The sequence below is a fragment of the Haliotis rubra genome, unplaced genomic scaffold (assembly GCF_003918875.1).
Source record: "Haliotis rubra isolate DU_JTF1 unplaced genomic scaffold, ASM391887v1 Scf955, whole genome shotgun sequence".
NCBI lineage: Eukaryota > Metazoa > Mollusca > Gastropoda > Lepetellida > Haliotidae > Haliotis > Haliotis rubra.
The window spans coordinates 213,058-230,167 of NW_025767696.1; the positions used below are offsets into that span (position 1 = coordinate 213,058).

At 39.9% G+C, this 17,110-nt stretch overlaps 1 protein-coding gene across 6 annotated transcripts in view; it reads left to right on the forward strand.

The window, feature by feature from the left end:
- LOC124265001 (endothelin-converting enzyme 1-like) overlaps window positions 1-2,085 on the forward strand; it is a 92,339-nt gene extending 90,254 nt beyond the window's left edge. For all 6 annotated transcript variants that reach the window (XM_046699779.1, XM_046699781.1, XM_046699780.1 and 3 more), the window contains 2 exons: window positions 340-515; window positions 2,003-2,085. The gene's annotated coding sequence lies outside the window, so the exon portion shown is untranslated. The remainder of the gene's footprint in view (window positions 1-339; window positions 516-2,002) is intronic.
- Window positions 2,086-17,110: the final 15,025 nt, after the last annotated feature.

Sequence of the window (17,110 nt, forward strand, 5' to 3'; positions counted from 1 at the left end):
AGAACTATATCTTCTCAGAACTACTTAAAAGGTATGACCCGCGACCCGGCTGCATTTCACCGATCCAGCTCCGATTGTCAGCGTGTTCTGCCTGGGTTTTGAGCGGCTTTCTAGCCCTTAAATCGGCAGCTCAGCTGGCGTTCAAAAGCGGTACAAGTGAAGAGGTAGCCCGCAGGGGAGTGTATGGGAAGGTCTGAAAGCCGTCAGTATTGTGAGGAGGCAATCCTAGTTATTATTATTATTATTATTATTACGCTAATCCACCAACATTAGCATGACATTAAACCTGATTCCACTTTCTATTGAGTGATTGTGAATGGTTTCCATTGTTTACAAGAGTCCTGAACACTATCGACAACATTGAAACTGCATTCACGAGAAACTTGAACACAGTCGCCTGGATGGACGACCAGACTCGGGACGTTGCCATTGAGAAGGTCATTACCGTCTCAGACATGATTGGATACCCTGACTACATCCTTGACCCCGTTAAACTGGACACGCATTATGAGAATGTGAGTTGTAAAGTCATCCACAAAAATGTCTACAGGATTAGATTGTTACCTCAGACTGCATTGAATGACATGTGTTTCCAATATTTGAGCAGTTGTTTTTAAATGTCATATTTGGTTGACTCGATTCTTATACTCTCCATCTGTTGTTGGTTATTATCAACCTTTCAACACAGCATTGGAAACTTTACCTCAAAGTAAGAGATTTTGAAAAGAATCTTGGACAGTAACAGGTCCGCCTTGTCAAAATGGCCCACATCAAACAAATCCAGAGATGCCAACCACTACGATTTTATAAGTAGTTGCTACTAAATTTTAGCCTCAAACTACGCCAATATGATTGGACTAAAGATTTTCAGAAATTTAAAGCAAAATTACCCTTTTAACTTGATATTTGCAAAGAAACCCGATATTCACCTACCTGTCATGGGCAAGTATCCCTCTGAACTGAGGTCGTTTCCACACGTTTACACGCGGTGCGGCTTGAATCAAAGGGATGCGGCAGTGTAAACTAACTAGGGCTAATTGAGTTGAAGAGGTCACTTGTTTGTTATTTAATTTAGGATTAATTAAGACGGAAGTACTCACTGTTACGACTAAACACTACTGATAAAGGATTACAGTTTCAAATCAAAAGATACTGAGAATCCAACGAGAGTTTTGTGTAATCACTTGACTAGCATGTGATTGTGGAGTAGTTTCTAAATTGTTTGGTTTCCTTTCTGACACAGTGATATGTGATGATATGCCCTGGGCAGATGTCTCGAAGTTCCGATAACTTTTTCTTGGAGCCATGAATATCGAGACAACGTTGCTTGACTGTATACAAAATTTAACACTAAAGAAATGACTGACTGACTGACTGAGTTTAGTTTTACGCCGCTTTTAGCAATATTCCAGCAACATCACGGCGGGGGACACCAGAAATGGGCTTCACACATTGTACCCATGTGGGGATTCGAACCCGGGTCTTCGGCGTGACGAGCGAACGCTTTAACCACTGGGCAACCTAACCGCCCTCTAAACAAATGAAATAAACAACAACAACAAAAATTGCCACTCTGTGGTCTTCCAGATATATAACACTTTCTCGTGAGAAAGTCAGTGTACATCTGTTCCACTTTTATGACCGTCCTGTGTATTGGTGTTGTACCTCTCCCCATCCCAAATAATATTTATAAATTAATATATAAAATTATTAACAAAACCTAACACAACAATTACAAGAACTCACTAAAATAACTAAAAGCCCCAAAATTAATTACAATATATAGGGTCGAACCCTATAATGTAATGTTTCCCCTAAAATATGGTAGGGAACCGGAAGGAACTCCTTCCCTCTCACACACTTAGCGAAGGTTTCCCTCGCTGGAGTAGAAAGATGCCTGTGTAGTTGATGATGACGAGATATTTTTCACCTCCAGTTTTGTTTTTTTCTGCGGTTTTGTAGTTATTTAACCAGATTGTAGCAGATTTTCCCGTGTTTACAGATGACAATCACCGAGGGGCAGTTCCTGGTCAACCGCATATCTGTCATGTCCTTCCAGAAACAGTACAACTTGAACAAGAGAGGGAAAAAACCTGACAGGACAGAGTAAGCTCTGAAGGCTTTGGACGTTTTATCACCTGGAAATTTAGATTTTTTTCATCCAAAAATGTTGGATAGGTGTGTGGTTGAAAGACAAAAACAAAAGTTTATATCTGTGCAAAATATGGTAAGTAGAAAAAATCTGAATTAAGAAAGTCTTTGTTATGTGGAATAGTGGTGTTCCTATTAATTGAAATAATCAAAGATTGGTCACAGTGACCCGAGCGACCAAAGCAATGGATCAGATTTTCTCATTATCGAACACAAACATTTTGGAACTACTTTTACTGTTTTACTGTTTGAAAGACTTGGCGATGGAACATAGCGTAGAAGTTGTCAGGGCCTGAAAGAAAACATGTTTAATTCTTAGAAAATCACTTCACTTACTGAAAAGTCATGACTGAATATTTCTTAAAGACTCAAAGGAAGTTTATGTTTATTATAATTCTAGTCATCACTTTAAAGTAGCAAGTTGCATTATTTTGCACGGATGTGAAATGTGCAAATGCAGTTTCTTGCCAGTTTCTAAATAAACTAAAAAACAACAGATGAACCACGTTATCACTTATCTTCAATAACAACCTGAATAGGAAAATCTTAACAATGATGCTATCAATTTTTTTTCGATGGTTATGAACCAATTATCAATTTTGAGATTTCAACCAATTCCCAACACTAATGTAGAATGGCATTTATCAGGCCTACCAAAGAAAACTTTCCACTGTGCAGAAAAACACAGAAAAGCCCACATTAATCAGTGGAAATAGCAGCATAAACAAAATACCTTGCTACTGAAATAGTAAAAGCGGCAACTTTAAAAGCGCTAACACTGCATCATAAAGCGAGGAGCCCGAAACCCGATTTTTAGCATGCACATGGAAGAGGAAGTCTTGACTGCATGTTGACATTTTCCAGCTTGGACAAAGTTACATTCCTTTTTAAGTATTTCTGTTGTGTTATTTGGCATTTATCATCATGATACTTGTGTGCACACTTGTTTAGTTTACTTTCCATTAAGTATGAAACCATTGACAGCAATTATTTCGACATATTTAATACTTTATTCTCGCGAGGGGTGATTCGGTTGCTTCGGAAACTGGAAGGAAACCGGAATGTAATGTCATGCGCCAGTAGAGGTCAAAGTTAAGCTGATATAAAAAATGTTGCAGTTTCATGGTTTTTCGTTTGCCGTTTTACTGTTTCAGTAGCGAGGTAATGTGTTTATGTTGCTATTTCCACGATTAATGTGGGCTTTCTTGCGTTTTTTCTGCACAGTGGGAAAGTTTTCTTTGGTAGGCCTGAATTATGCTACATTAAAGACTTCCATTATCCAGATACAGACACACAGCTGCTGGACAGCAACAACACTTTCGGCGATGTTTTGTTTTGACTTCACTAGATCCTTGATTAATCTTTTGCATTATATAATAGAATAGAATATTATTGCTTTCTGTAGAATTTAGGTAAGAAAGGTAACTGAAGAGACTGGGATATCCAGAAATATCCAACAAAATTTGAGAAAATGCAAGTTTCGGATACCAAGGTTGTACTGTTTGTGTGTCAAACATTCAGAATATTTTTAGACAGTCCGTTTCACTTCCTCTGTTTCAGATGGGACATGGGGCCTTCTGATGTCAATCGCGTACTACAGTCCTTCCAACAACCAGATTGTGTTCCCTGCTGGAATCCTGCAGAAACCATTCTTCAACCCACTGTTTCCATTGTATGCGGTTACCATGGTTACATACCTGTTTAGCTCACCTGACTCAAAATGTCTTGATGGATTTAGCTGCTATGTTTGTGCATGTTTAATACTTTCATCAGATTTTTTTTTAAAAATGTAATCAAATTTGGTTTCATTCATAGTCAGTGGTAGGGCTTAACTTACGTGTTAGGTCTTTTGTGATGTTTTAAATTTTAACCTTAATTTCAGTATCCACAAAATTTATTTCCTCTATTTTATCAGAAACATCTGAATCAATGAGGCAGTTCACATACATGTTCCGACCTCTTGTGACATTTGAATTTGTTTCGACCCGTGAAGGTCCGGGTTAGAATTGGTCTTCAGTAACCTATGCTTGTTGTCGTAAGAGCGACTAGCGGGATGGTGGTCAGGCTTCGCTGACTTGGTTGACACATGTCATCAGTTCCCAATTACACAGATCGATGCTCATGCTGTTGATCATTACATTGTATGGTCCAGACTCGATTATTTACAGACCCGCTGCCATATAGCTGGAATATTGCTGAGTTGGGCGTTAAACAACAAACTAACTAACTAAAACAAAAACTGAATTTGTTCAATAGGTTTGAATGAATTGTATAAAACATTATTATGGCATCCAAGGAAGCTATGTTGAAAAGAAAGTTATGCTGATTGTTCTCCCATATCTGTCCAAAATGTGCCTTATTGCTCTTTGATTGTCTAAAATTTCTGAAATTGCGAGACTCTTGCTGTGGTTGCGATCGTTGAGGTACCAGTGCTATTTATTCCAGGTCATTCCGTTACGGATCTCTTGGAATGATTGTCGGCCATGAGCTGACCCATGGATTCGATAACAAAGGTGAGTCCATCAATCCATCACTCCATCAAACCATACCAACCTTTATCCATGTATTTACTTCCAATAACATCGTAACAGTTCATTACACTTTCAGTAACCATACAGTTCTGTGTAATTATCAGAACACAATGTGTAGTTGTGTCCCTTTGTTGTGGCAGGATCTGGCAGATACACCCGTTAGGAACTGTAGATGTTTTCACCCATATTGCACTTAGTGGCAGTGTTGTTTGCTTTTTATACCAATTGTACCCTCTCATGGTCAGTTCTAGCTGGTATCTCACACTCACCCAGTGCTGACTCACGAGACCACTCATTCACCCGACTTAGGTTGTCAGTCAAGGCGTGATGAGGTAGTTTTCTGACGATGATGTCATTATTGGTCTGCAGTCGGTTTACTCATGACTATTTTGCTGAATACGGATGGGGATGGACCTCCCATGTGTGTCTCTCTTGCGATGAAGTGTTCACCATCAAGCATATTCTGCTTGACTGTGTGGACTTTTCAAATACAAGGGATTCACATTATGATGCGAGAAATCTGAAAGATCTATTTTCCCGCGTGAGCGGGCATCTCATCGTTAACTACCTGGGGTGGTTGACCTGTATCATAAATTGTAACTATGTAATGTGAATAACGAATTGATTGCTTTTAAATTTGGTGCTATAATGCAAACAATATATATGTTTTCAAAATATAACTCATTTGGACTTCGGACTTAAAATGTTTATAAATGCTGACTTGGTCTCATCACTATATGGCTGGAATAATGCTGATGTGACGTAAAACCAAACTCAACTCACTCATTCTCCCAACTGAACCTGTTCACTCACTAACTCACCTCTCTCACTCAACCCACCCAGCTCATTCACTAACCCAGTTTACGAGTTAACCCAGTTCAACCAACACAACAGGTTCATCCAACTCAACCAGCACACTCACACACTCACTCACCTTAAAGGGGTGGTGGGGTAGCCTAATGGTTACAATGTTGGCTCGTCCGTCGCCGAGACTTGGGTTCGATTCCCCACATGGGTACAATGTGTGATTTCTTGTGTCACCTGCTGTGATATTGCTGGAATATTGCAAAGAGCTGTGTACACCTACACTCACTCACTCACTCACCCAAAGGGTACAATGTGTGATTTCTTGTGTCACCTGCTGTGATATTGCTGGAATATTGCAAAGAGCTGTGTACACCTACACTCACTCACTCACTCACCCAAGGGTACAATGTGTGATTTCTTGTGTCACCTGCTGTGATATTGCTGGAATATTGCAAAGAGCTGTGTACACCTAAACTCACTCACTCACTCACTCCACTCACCCAAAGGGGCAGTAGGGTAGCCCATTGGTTAAAGTGTCCAGCTCATCACGCCAAAGATCCGGGTTCGATTGAGTACAAAGTGTGAAGGTCATTTCTGGTGTCTTCCGCACTGATATTGCTAGAATACTGTTGAAGAGGTGTAACTCATTCATTCACCCACTCACTCACTCACTCACCCATCTCACTCACTCACTCCAACCACTCAGTCACTCAACCGCTCACTCACTCAACCAGTCACTCACTCAACCACTCCATCATCTCTGGCTCACTCACCCATTTCACTCACCCATTCACTCCACTCACTCACTCACTCACTCACTCACTCTCCTCCCTCACTCACTCACCTCACCCAACCACTCACTCACTCACTCACTATCTCACCCATCTCACTCCACCCACTCACCCATTTCTCTCACTCACTCACTCCACTCACCCCTCCTCACCCACTTCCCCCACTTCCTCCTCGCAGCTCTCCAAGCTCTCCAAGCTCCCTCTACAGCCTCTCCCTCTTGTCCACAGGTCGGAACTCACGACAAGTTTGGCAACCTACACAGCTGGTGGACCAACTCGTCAGCCAAGAGCTTCAAGAAGAAGACTGAGTGCATGATCCACCAGTACAACCAGTATACCGTGGAGGGCATACATGTAAGTCCTGGCTGCCCTGGTGTGTGATCATACCCTGATCATCTACTGTAGCATGTACTTACAGAAGGTGGCAGCCACTCTAGAAATGAACAAGTAACATTTATGAATCAAAACAAACAAGTCTTAGAGTAATTACTACTTGAACACAGATTGTGAATTTGAAACCTGCATGTAATGCAGTTAGTTGAGCCTGAAATGTACACCACAACTCCATGTCCAGATATCTGATATAACAGATAATGACTTTACGATGCTGTTTAGAAACGTTGTTTGTTTGTTTGTTTGTTTGTTGTTTAATGCCACCCTCAGCAATATTCTAGCTGTATAATGGCCATCTGTAAATATTTGAGTCTGGACCAGACAATCCAGTGATTGACATCACGAGTTTCAATCTGCATGTTTGGGAACCGATGACATGTGTCAACCAAGTCAGCGAGCCTGACCACCTGATCCCGTTAGTCGCCTCTTACGACAAGCATAGGTTACTGAAGACCGATTCTAAGCCAGATCTTAACGGATTAATTTAGAATGTGATTAAATGTAACATATGATAAATTTGTGATTACACGTTCTCAGTAAAGTACAGATTGCACATATGTAGTGGTTCCATCTGGGATTCCAGCCCACACTCTCAGAGTCACGTGACCTGTGAAGGTCTGGGTTAGAATATTGATCTTCAATAACCAATGCTTGTCGTAAGAGGCGACTAACGGGATTGGGTGGTCAGACTCGCTGACTTGGTTGACACATGTCATCGGTTCCCAATTGAGCAGATCGATGCTGATGCTGTTGATCACTGGATTGTCTAGTCCAGACTCGATTATTTTACAGACTGCCGCCATATAGCTGGAATATTTCTGAGTGCGGCGTAAAACTAAACTCACTCAGAGTCAGGTAGCTAATTGCAAACACAAAAACTAAACAATCTAACCCACTCAGCCACCACAGCTTCTACAAAAATGGAAAAATACAAAACAAGTCTGAGAACACTTCAGAAAGCTGTGGTGTTTCATTTTGTCTCCTCTCCAAATGTTTTTTAGCTCAATGGAGAATATACTCTGGGGGAAAACATTGCAGACAATGGTGGACTGAAGACATCATACTCTGCGTACCAGCTGGCCAAACACACCGCAGGCCCTCCACCTAAACTCCCCGGCATGAACATCACGCCAGATCAACTCTTCTATGTCGGATTTGCTCAGGTGCGGCTCTTCCATCATCTTTCAAAGAAATCTGCCTCATTCTACTAACAATCGTCAAAAACGCCCCATCTATCTAGCGGTACATCATCCTTGAAATAATTTTAAAATCTGCTGAAGTATAATTCCTGCTTTTAGCAAATAAATTGTACTTGTGGAAAGAAACAAATGTTTGAAGAATAATTTTATCATGATTACAAAAAGCAAAGGAAAGACAGGAAGGGAGGTATCTCTGTGGACTATTACTGTGAGGGTTTTCACCGACATATCACATTCACATTTTATATTTAAGAAATACAGTTCGCTCTACCATGTATAGTGTAATAACTTTCGCCCTAAACTATTATAGTTAAAGCACGAGGACGCTTGCTAAGATGACAAATTTAATACTTTCTGAGGATAATTAACATTAATCTAAGGCAGAAAACGAACGACGGTGTCGGTGACTTAAATTAAGAATCCTCGCACAGGGCTAACTGACGCGCTGTTCTATTGACGTGTCTGCCCCCCCACGTTAAAACGAACGTTTCCAGAAAAACAAATGATATAAGGGTAATGCTATTTTTGAGGGCATTATCATTTGCAGAAGCTCGAGGTCTTCTATTAACTGCCCGACGAAGGAGGGCAGTTGAAAAACACCGAGGGCTTCTGCAAATGATAATGCCCTCAAAAATAGCATTACCGTTATTATTGCTAAAATACATGGAATTTGTGTTGAAAAGAAAAAGGAAACAATGAAGGAATTTGACTGTAAGTTTACCCAAATCAACTTCTGACGGGGTTGACTGCCCGAATGCAATTACGTCATCGAACAATTCAAGTGACGTCACAACAGAAAGTGATGATATTCGACCTTGGCCTTTGACAAGACCATAGCCTGCAACATGTCAAACTGTGTCAGTGTTCGGTTTTGGTCTAACAACAACGTTAATAGTGCAATTGTTAAGGTTAGCACCAACAAGAAAGCCAATATTACCGCTATTTAAAGCGGGAATTCGGGTTGCTTTGACTTGTTTGACCCAGAATATCTGCCAGTCGAAAGCCAGGTAATGTCGAATGAACCGTAAGCCCACGCACCCACTATGACGTCACAGAAGTGAGACAACAGAAGATAACAGAAGTGATAGTGGCCTGTCGTTAAGGTTGAGCGGTCCAATATCATTTGCAGCGTCCCGCAAATTTCTGATAATTTCATGATAATTCCATGTATTTTAGCTATAATAAACAGTTTGATGACGGTTTATGTTCGGGTTAAATATCTTCTCTAAATTATTTTAATTTGGTCTGTGATTATCGTAAAGCATATAGGTCAATATAAACATCGCATTTCTACAAACAATGTAAGTTTAGATCAGTACATCCAGATGAAGCTGACTGGTCAAGCGACATTCCACGATTGTATTGTGGGATTGTAAACATTGCAAACGTTACTGTGTCGCTGTAGATTTGTGAGTCGAACTGAGACATTTTATCCGTCGGAAAACATAAACGTTATGTTTCCACCAGTGATGTTAGCTGAGTGAACCAACTGCAAACCAAGAAACGGGATGCTACGGAGTAGTTTACTGTAGGAGGCTGTACAAGGCGATGACAACTTACTTTGTGACGTAATGCAAAAGTGTTTGATTATGATGGGGAAGACTAGAATGGGCAGTGACGCCAATACATTGTGACGTAATACAAAAAGTGTGCATTATCGTCTGATAAAGTACTGTCGGTGCCTTTGATCTTTCACCGAAGCATCTTAGAAAGGAGAATATCACCTACTATTAAGCTCCATGCTTCACGTAAATTGTATTGCCTTAACATTTTTAGTATGCATGTTAAACTGTTTGTTTTGTTTTTGTAGATATGGTGCTCGTATTACACCCCCGAGTATGCCAAACAGACTGTGATGACTGACGTGCATAGTAACGCCAAATACAGGTGAGTTAGAACACAGCTAGAACACAGGTAGAACACAGACAGACCCAGTTTGCTCAGACAGAACACAGACATGTGTCAGCCAAGTCAGCGAGTCCTGACCACCCGATTCTGTTAGTCGCCTCTTACGACAAGCATGGGTTACTGAAGATCAATTCTAACCTGGACCTTTACCCGTGTTTGAGTGATTGAGTTGTTTACAACGCCCCACTCAGCAATATTCCAGCTATATGGCGGCGGTCTGTAAATAATCGAGTCTGGACCAAACAATCCAGTGATCAACATCATGAGCATCGATCTGCGCAACTGGGAACTGATGACATGTGTCAACCAAGTCAGCGAGCCTGACCACCTGATCCCGTTAGTCGCCTCTTACGACAAGCATGGGTTACTGAAGATCAATTCTAACCCGGACCTTTACCCATGTTTGAGTGAGTGAGTGATTGAGTTTAGTTTCACGACGCACTCAGCAATATTCCAGCTATATGGCGGCGGTCTGTAAATAATCGAGACTGGACCAGACAATCCAGTGATCAACATCATGAGCATCGATCTGCGCAACTGGGAACTGATGACGTGTCCACCTAGTCAGTGAGCCTGACCACCTGATCCCGTTAGTCGCCTCTTACGCCCATGTTCGAGGTATAGGTTATTGATCATAATGGAGAAATATTACTGAGGTGGAGGTACAGGTGGTGAGATATTGAATCTGTTCATGTCAAGCTGCGTACAAAGTGGGACCGATATCTACACTTACACTGGATGCTCAGGTTGTGTGTTTTGTGCCCCCTTCACAGTCTTATTTGATGGAATTGTTCCAAGGTGTTCATGAATGCATGTAGACATACGCTTGATCATATCACTCAAAGAGATCATTCTCAAACTGGTTTGTGGTCCAAAAGATCCCATATGTGAACATCGTCACACCCAGGTTCCGGTTTGAATCCTCACAGGTGATATTACAATGTTGCTGAAGCCCATTTCCAGATGTGTCTATATTCAGTATTGATCTCTGCTGGAATGTTACCTTGTCAGCTTTGCTTAGGTGACAGGGTTAACAGATGACATCCTTCTTTCAGTCATGTGGACAAGGCGTCCGACTTCTAATTAGAAGGTCCATGGTTCGAATCCCAGCACGGGACTCATAAATTTTATGGCCGCTACACAGGCCTCAGAGTTTCAGGGTCATGTTGTATGCCTTGTACTACACGACTGGTGTAGGTTTCAATATTTAGTCAGGAATGGTTACATTCTAAGATGGTTGAGCATTAAGCCATACTCTATATCTGTGAAGTCCATGGGATCCACGTCCAAGATGAAACAGAGTTACCTCCCCTAGACCAGTATGTGCCTGCTAAGCAGCTCTGTACAGTTAACAAGAATGTCTTTTATGAGCACTCTGATTTCCTTTCAAAATGGCACAGACTGGATGTATATTCAGTTAATACAGTTGTATTGTTGCGTCGTCAGAAGTGGTGACGTCATTCAAATCATATTGTGACGTAAAGTTGGAATGATCTCACAAATGAGCAGTTCCTGATGCTACGATGGGAACCAGCCGAAACCGCCGGGTGATGACATTTCACTGCTGTAACTGTACTTGATGTCAATGAGTGTAGACACAAAACATGTGTGCACCTTTTGGTTTACTTTTTGTGTTTTTTGTTGATTACAATGTTCTATAAACAGAGTGATATTGAATATTTCAAAGCACGGGATTCATTTTGGAACCGACAGCGTTAGCTTGAGGTTTCAAATGTCAATGATCCTCAGACACAAAATTTATATCATCGGATCTCTGTTCTCTCTTTGAAAATATTTTCAATGAAACACTTCAATGAAATTATTTTCACTTAACATTATTCTCTAGAATTCTGAATGTAGATCTTTTATGCTATTATTTTAAACACTGTTAATTTCTTAATCCTGAAAAATGTCTGAGCAAATAGGTTTTAGTCATTTAGTTTTATTGGATTATAAGAAATCTGGTAATAATGTTTTGTTTGGGGAGGTCTGCCATTGTGCCTTATGAAAGAGAGCTTCCCCTTGCCAACTAGTTCATTGTTCAACTTGAACAGAAATATTGGGTAGACTATATGCATCTTGTTTATTACTTTGTATAATCTTTTTTATGTCTCTTTTATATTCTCCTCTATAGTGCTGTTTTTCTTAATCTTTTGGGGATGAGATAGCACAGTGGATGAAGTGTTCACTTGTATCATCGATGGTCCGAGTTTGATTCCTCACATGGATACAATGTGTACTGTGTCATTCATTCCCTAGCACCTGCAGGGAGATGTTATATTGTACAACAATTTGGTTATTGTGTAGACCCCCAAATAATATTAATAATTCAACATTTTGATATCAGGTCAAACAACAGAAGCATTTCTTCAAAGGTTTGACGAAAGTGTTATCCGTAGATAAGCCGACCCCCTTCTACAGACTGCTTTTTGGGTCTTCAAAATTTGTCTTATCTACGGTAATATACGATAATTGTTTCATGTACACTCAAATTTTAACAGTTTGATATCAATTTCATACCTCAAAGCTTTTCTTTATTTTCATTAAACTTTAAAATATTTCTAATGTTAATACATTATCATCTTGCAGGACAAACAGTTTTTATTAAAAAAACCTCAGATACTTCATTTATTATGTATTTTCTCCGTGTCATTTCTTGAATGTGGAAAGCAATCAGGCTCTATTGTACGATGTCATCTATCCGTTGAGACTATCATTATTATGGCGGTACGGTTGTGGAAGTCAATCTTTACAACAGTCTTTCATTTATTTGAAAATCTGCATATCATGCGAACTTCATATTTGAATATTTGACTGTAAATGTATTACTGTCTCTCCTTTCATATGGTTTTAAACGTTTGGCAAAGCACAGACCAATATGATTTTGTTTTGCAAATGAACCAGCCCCAATGTAGTGAAGGAATAGATTCAGTGCTTGTTTGACTAATACTGAGACTGGACTGCTTGTATTTATACTAAAAGAGATTTGGGGATATATATCTCAAATAAGTTCTGACAATAGTTGGTAAAACAAGACTTAAATTGGTCTTGTAATTTTGTGATGATTCCTATCTGCTTTTTGAGATAACATAAGTGATTCTACAATGTTACAAACTTCTTAATGCCCTTTTCAATGTCTCTGACATAAGCTCATTTGTATGTGTGTGTATACCAAGTAGGCCACAACCTTGTAGTTCTGCATCCTACAAAACCTTATTTGGTTTTCAAAGAGAATTGTTTTGGGAAAAAAGGTATGATATTGGTTATTTTTTCAATTTTGAAGTAAATGAAGCCTTTGAAGTATTGGTAAGAAGATTATCTGATTGAAATAGTCAAATAAGTGTTGTCAGAGAAATATTGTTTCGAAAGTTTGTGATTGAAAAATTGATATTATCAAACAAATATTTGTAAGACTGACCATCTGGAGAGTGTTCAGATAGAATTACTCTTATATTTCAGGTTGTGATGTTAGATGTTTTTCTCCCAAAATGTTTTAATGATGAAAGTTTTAGTTTACATTTTAAGAATACATTACATTCAGTCTTTCTTTCTGTTGTGTATATAATAGGGGAAGGTTGCTTGTTTTTGTGTATATTGGTGACAAAGTTACTGTAAATATTTTTACCATCGTTAAAAGAATTATTTATTTTTGTTGAAATGTTTACATGATGAGAAATGTGTTATTAAATCCTGGGGTCATAAAAATATTATCACAGAGTGTATAAGACTATATTATTTATAAATCTCAATTATATGATTACTGCTACGTAACAGATTAATGCCTTTATGCTTGTAACAAGTCTTGTTACTTGCAGCCAATTACTTCCCAATTAAACACATGATGACAGGTATAAGATGTTGGAGGTTTTATTATTACCTGCACCGGGTGCAACCTATTACTAAAGGCAACCTGCACCAGCCATTTTGAACATGCTCCAGTGCAGATTGTAAAAAGCAAAATTGCTCCCTAGAATGTCAGAGTAGATTTTAAACTAAACCATATTTTAGGGAGGGAATAGATTCGCAGGGATAGACAAGTTGTAAATCAGATGTAAAAAAATTAATGATTTGTCATGCTCACCATTGTATTAACTGCAAAATTTGACATGGGGTATGTTTTTGTTAGAAATGTTTCTCAGATTTTTGACAGAAATATTTAAGAAGGTGCACTTTCTAGTTATATCGTATGGGATGGAAAAAAATGAAAATCATTTGTGAGGTGTGTGTTTTGCTTTTTATAGGAATAGATCATTCAAGCAGGAAGATGATATAAAAGAAAAAATATTGTTAAAAGTTCTTTTCAAAACAGCTTGATGAAAGAAGACATGTTGGTACATGTAGATTAGTGTTTCATGCATGCATCGAAAGAAAAATACTGGGACTTTTCGATGACAGAATTTATTAGAATTTTGCTTAGTTTATGTCTTATAGCAGCAGTTTTCATGACATGGAACCCTCATCTTTGTGAATGGTGATGATTGGAAAACATACATCCATCAGTGGTCGTTCTCACAGAATCAAAAGTACACCCTATACCAAAAACACCATGAGACAGAAAGTATGTAGTGGCAAACAAGGATTAGTTGAGCACCGACCTGACAATTGACCTGCATTAGCATGTATGAGTGCCGCCCACTGGCTTGCCATTGTTAGCGAAGGGGCCCCAGGTTGTCCGCGATCAAGTGTAGTGCGATGGGTGAAGCAAGGCACTAGGCGTGTGCAGCTACGCACGGAATCAATTTCATCGTCATGCAATGCATGTGCACTAGCCTACATCTGCTCTACCTTTCACAAACCAAATGGGTTTGCTCATTGCTGTGCACCGCCTATTTCTCGTAAACGCGTTCTCTGTGCGGTCCAACTTATCCTTGTTTGCCAGTAGAATCCATTTATGTATGCTAGGTTGGGGCCTAAAGATCTTGACATTGAAGCCCAGGTGATGGATGATTGATTACTTCTGATTGCAATTTTTATCCATGTTTGGGGCTGCTGGTATTTGCAGTTTTGCCCTTATTAGGATTTATTATACTACATTGGTTTAGATTGTATGAGGGTGTAAAGTGTTTGATGACATAATGTCAGCATAATAATTCATGTTCAGGGCTTCATCGGCTGATACCCTTGCCCTGATGCTGAATATGTAAAATATTTAAATATGTATATAGGTTATCAAGGCCATTGCCACAGTGCCTCCACAGTCTAAGTCTTCCAACATGTACTATAGCAATATATATATATTCAGTAATAAACATTATTTATCTTATTCTTATTGTTTTAAGATATCTTCTGCATGAGTGAGTGAGTTTAGTTTTACGCCTCGCTATTCCAGCAATATGGCGATGGACTGTAAAAATCAAGTCTGGACCAGACAATCCAGTGATCAACAGCATGAACATCAATAACCTACCATCTTCAATTACCAAGCATCACACCAATTCTGACCAATGTGCATTTTGGTATTGATATTTTGCAGGGCAAGTGAAGTATGATGTGGGGGGTGGCACCGTTTTTACTTTACTAGCCCTCCTGGTCAGTGACTTTTCAAAATTTACTTACACACGGACACTAACCCATGGATCCATTCTTGTCATTTTCAACATCTCAAATTACCCGCCCTTGACTTAAAGGTCGCATATTCCAGCCATATGGTGGCGGTCAGACGATCCAGTGATGTAGAAATGGACATCGAACTTCAGGGAGTGAGTGAGTGAGTTTTACCGCCGCGACTCAGCAATATTCCAGCTAGTGGCGTAATCTGTAAATAATCGAGTCTGGACCAGACAATCCAGTGATCAACAACATGAGCATCGATCTACGCAATTGGGAACCGATGACGTGTGTCAACCAAGCCAGCGAGCCTGACCACCCGATCCCGTTAGTCGCCTCTTACGACAAGCATGGGTTACTATTTATAGTATCAAGTTTATAGTATCTATGTCGTCTGACAGTTTAGGGATTCCAAACTAGTTATGTCGCCTCGTATATTAGTTCGAAGGTTTTCCGGGCAGTGATTCTCTGTGAACGAGAGTGTACAACGGCAGTAATACCTTACCCCAAATATTTGTTCAGGGGCGGATACAGCTTATTCACCCAAGTTTCAATGGTCATTTAATAAACTTTCAGGATAAAAGGTGTGGGGTGGGTGGGTGTGCACCCCCTGGCAAACCCAAACCATCACCACCCCATTCCCCCCACCCCCACACACACACACACACACACACACACACACACCTCTCTGGATCCGCCTATGTAGTTATATCTTCCAATTCCCTCCCTTCAGGGGAAGGACATGTATATTTGCCCGGGCCCGACATCCCTAAGCAACTAAGTGCTCGAATAAAAGATGAAGCATTGACGTATCTGATACCTATCCTGGGCCTCCTTTCACAAAGCACTAAGGTAATCGTAAGTCACTAAGGTAACCTTAGTGCAGTGTTAAAGAATGGGAGTTAAGGTTAACCTTAGTAAAGTTTCTTCGTGAAAGGAGCCCCTGGGCCAACTTGCACAGAACAATCTTAGTTACAATCAATCTTAGGCCCTTACAATCAACATTACAATCACCATACAATTGCCTTAATCCACTTGCACAAAGCCGGTCTTAGCGCGATTGTAAGATGACATGGATTTAAGATCGCGATCTTAGCTAACCACTCCCATCTTGCGTAAAAACTAAGATTAGCTGCCCTTGAGTTATTGAAAAGGTCGCGGCCATTGTTAATCTCGTGCAGACACCTTTCGTTACTATCCTTTCCTCGATTATCTAAAAGGTAGATCTATGTTGTTTCACACTTCTTCCAACACTGAGCCGGGTGGGAATAGTACTTTATGATATCGACTGATAGTTATGTAGTTCACTACCGCAAATAACGATGTTTCTGACTTTAAATCGGTGGTGCATCCTCCCTGTTGTTGAAGTGTCGAGGCGAATCATACAATTTTATGTTATATTTAAGCAAGCTCCAAACGTAAAGCTGATTATTTGCGTGAAAGATAAACGAACTTGAACGCCATTTTGTTGTAGCGCTAGTTTTGAGATCGTTCGTTTTGAGGAAATTGGATGGGCCCTGGACGCCTAAATATATTGTCAGTCGTTCTCTTGAAATCCTAAATATATTGTCAGTCCTCTTGAAATCCATCCTCAGTAGCTGCCAATCAGTGTCAAATCAAATGTTTTTATGACATCGCCGAGCACGTGCATCACGCTGTATGTTCATTTCCCGCTCGTTCCACTATCTTTGTGATTGACATGACTCACTTGCTGATACCGCTTCTGTTCACATGTCACGGCGGAGGGACACCAGAAATGGGCTTCACACATTGTACCCATGTG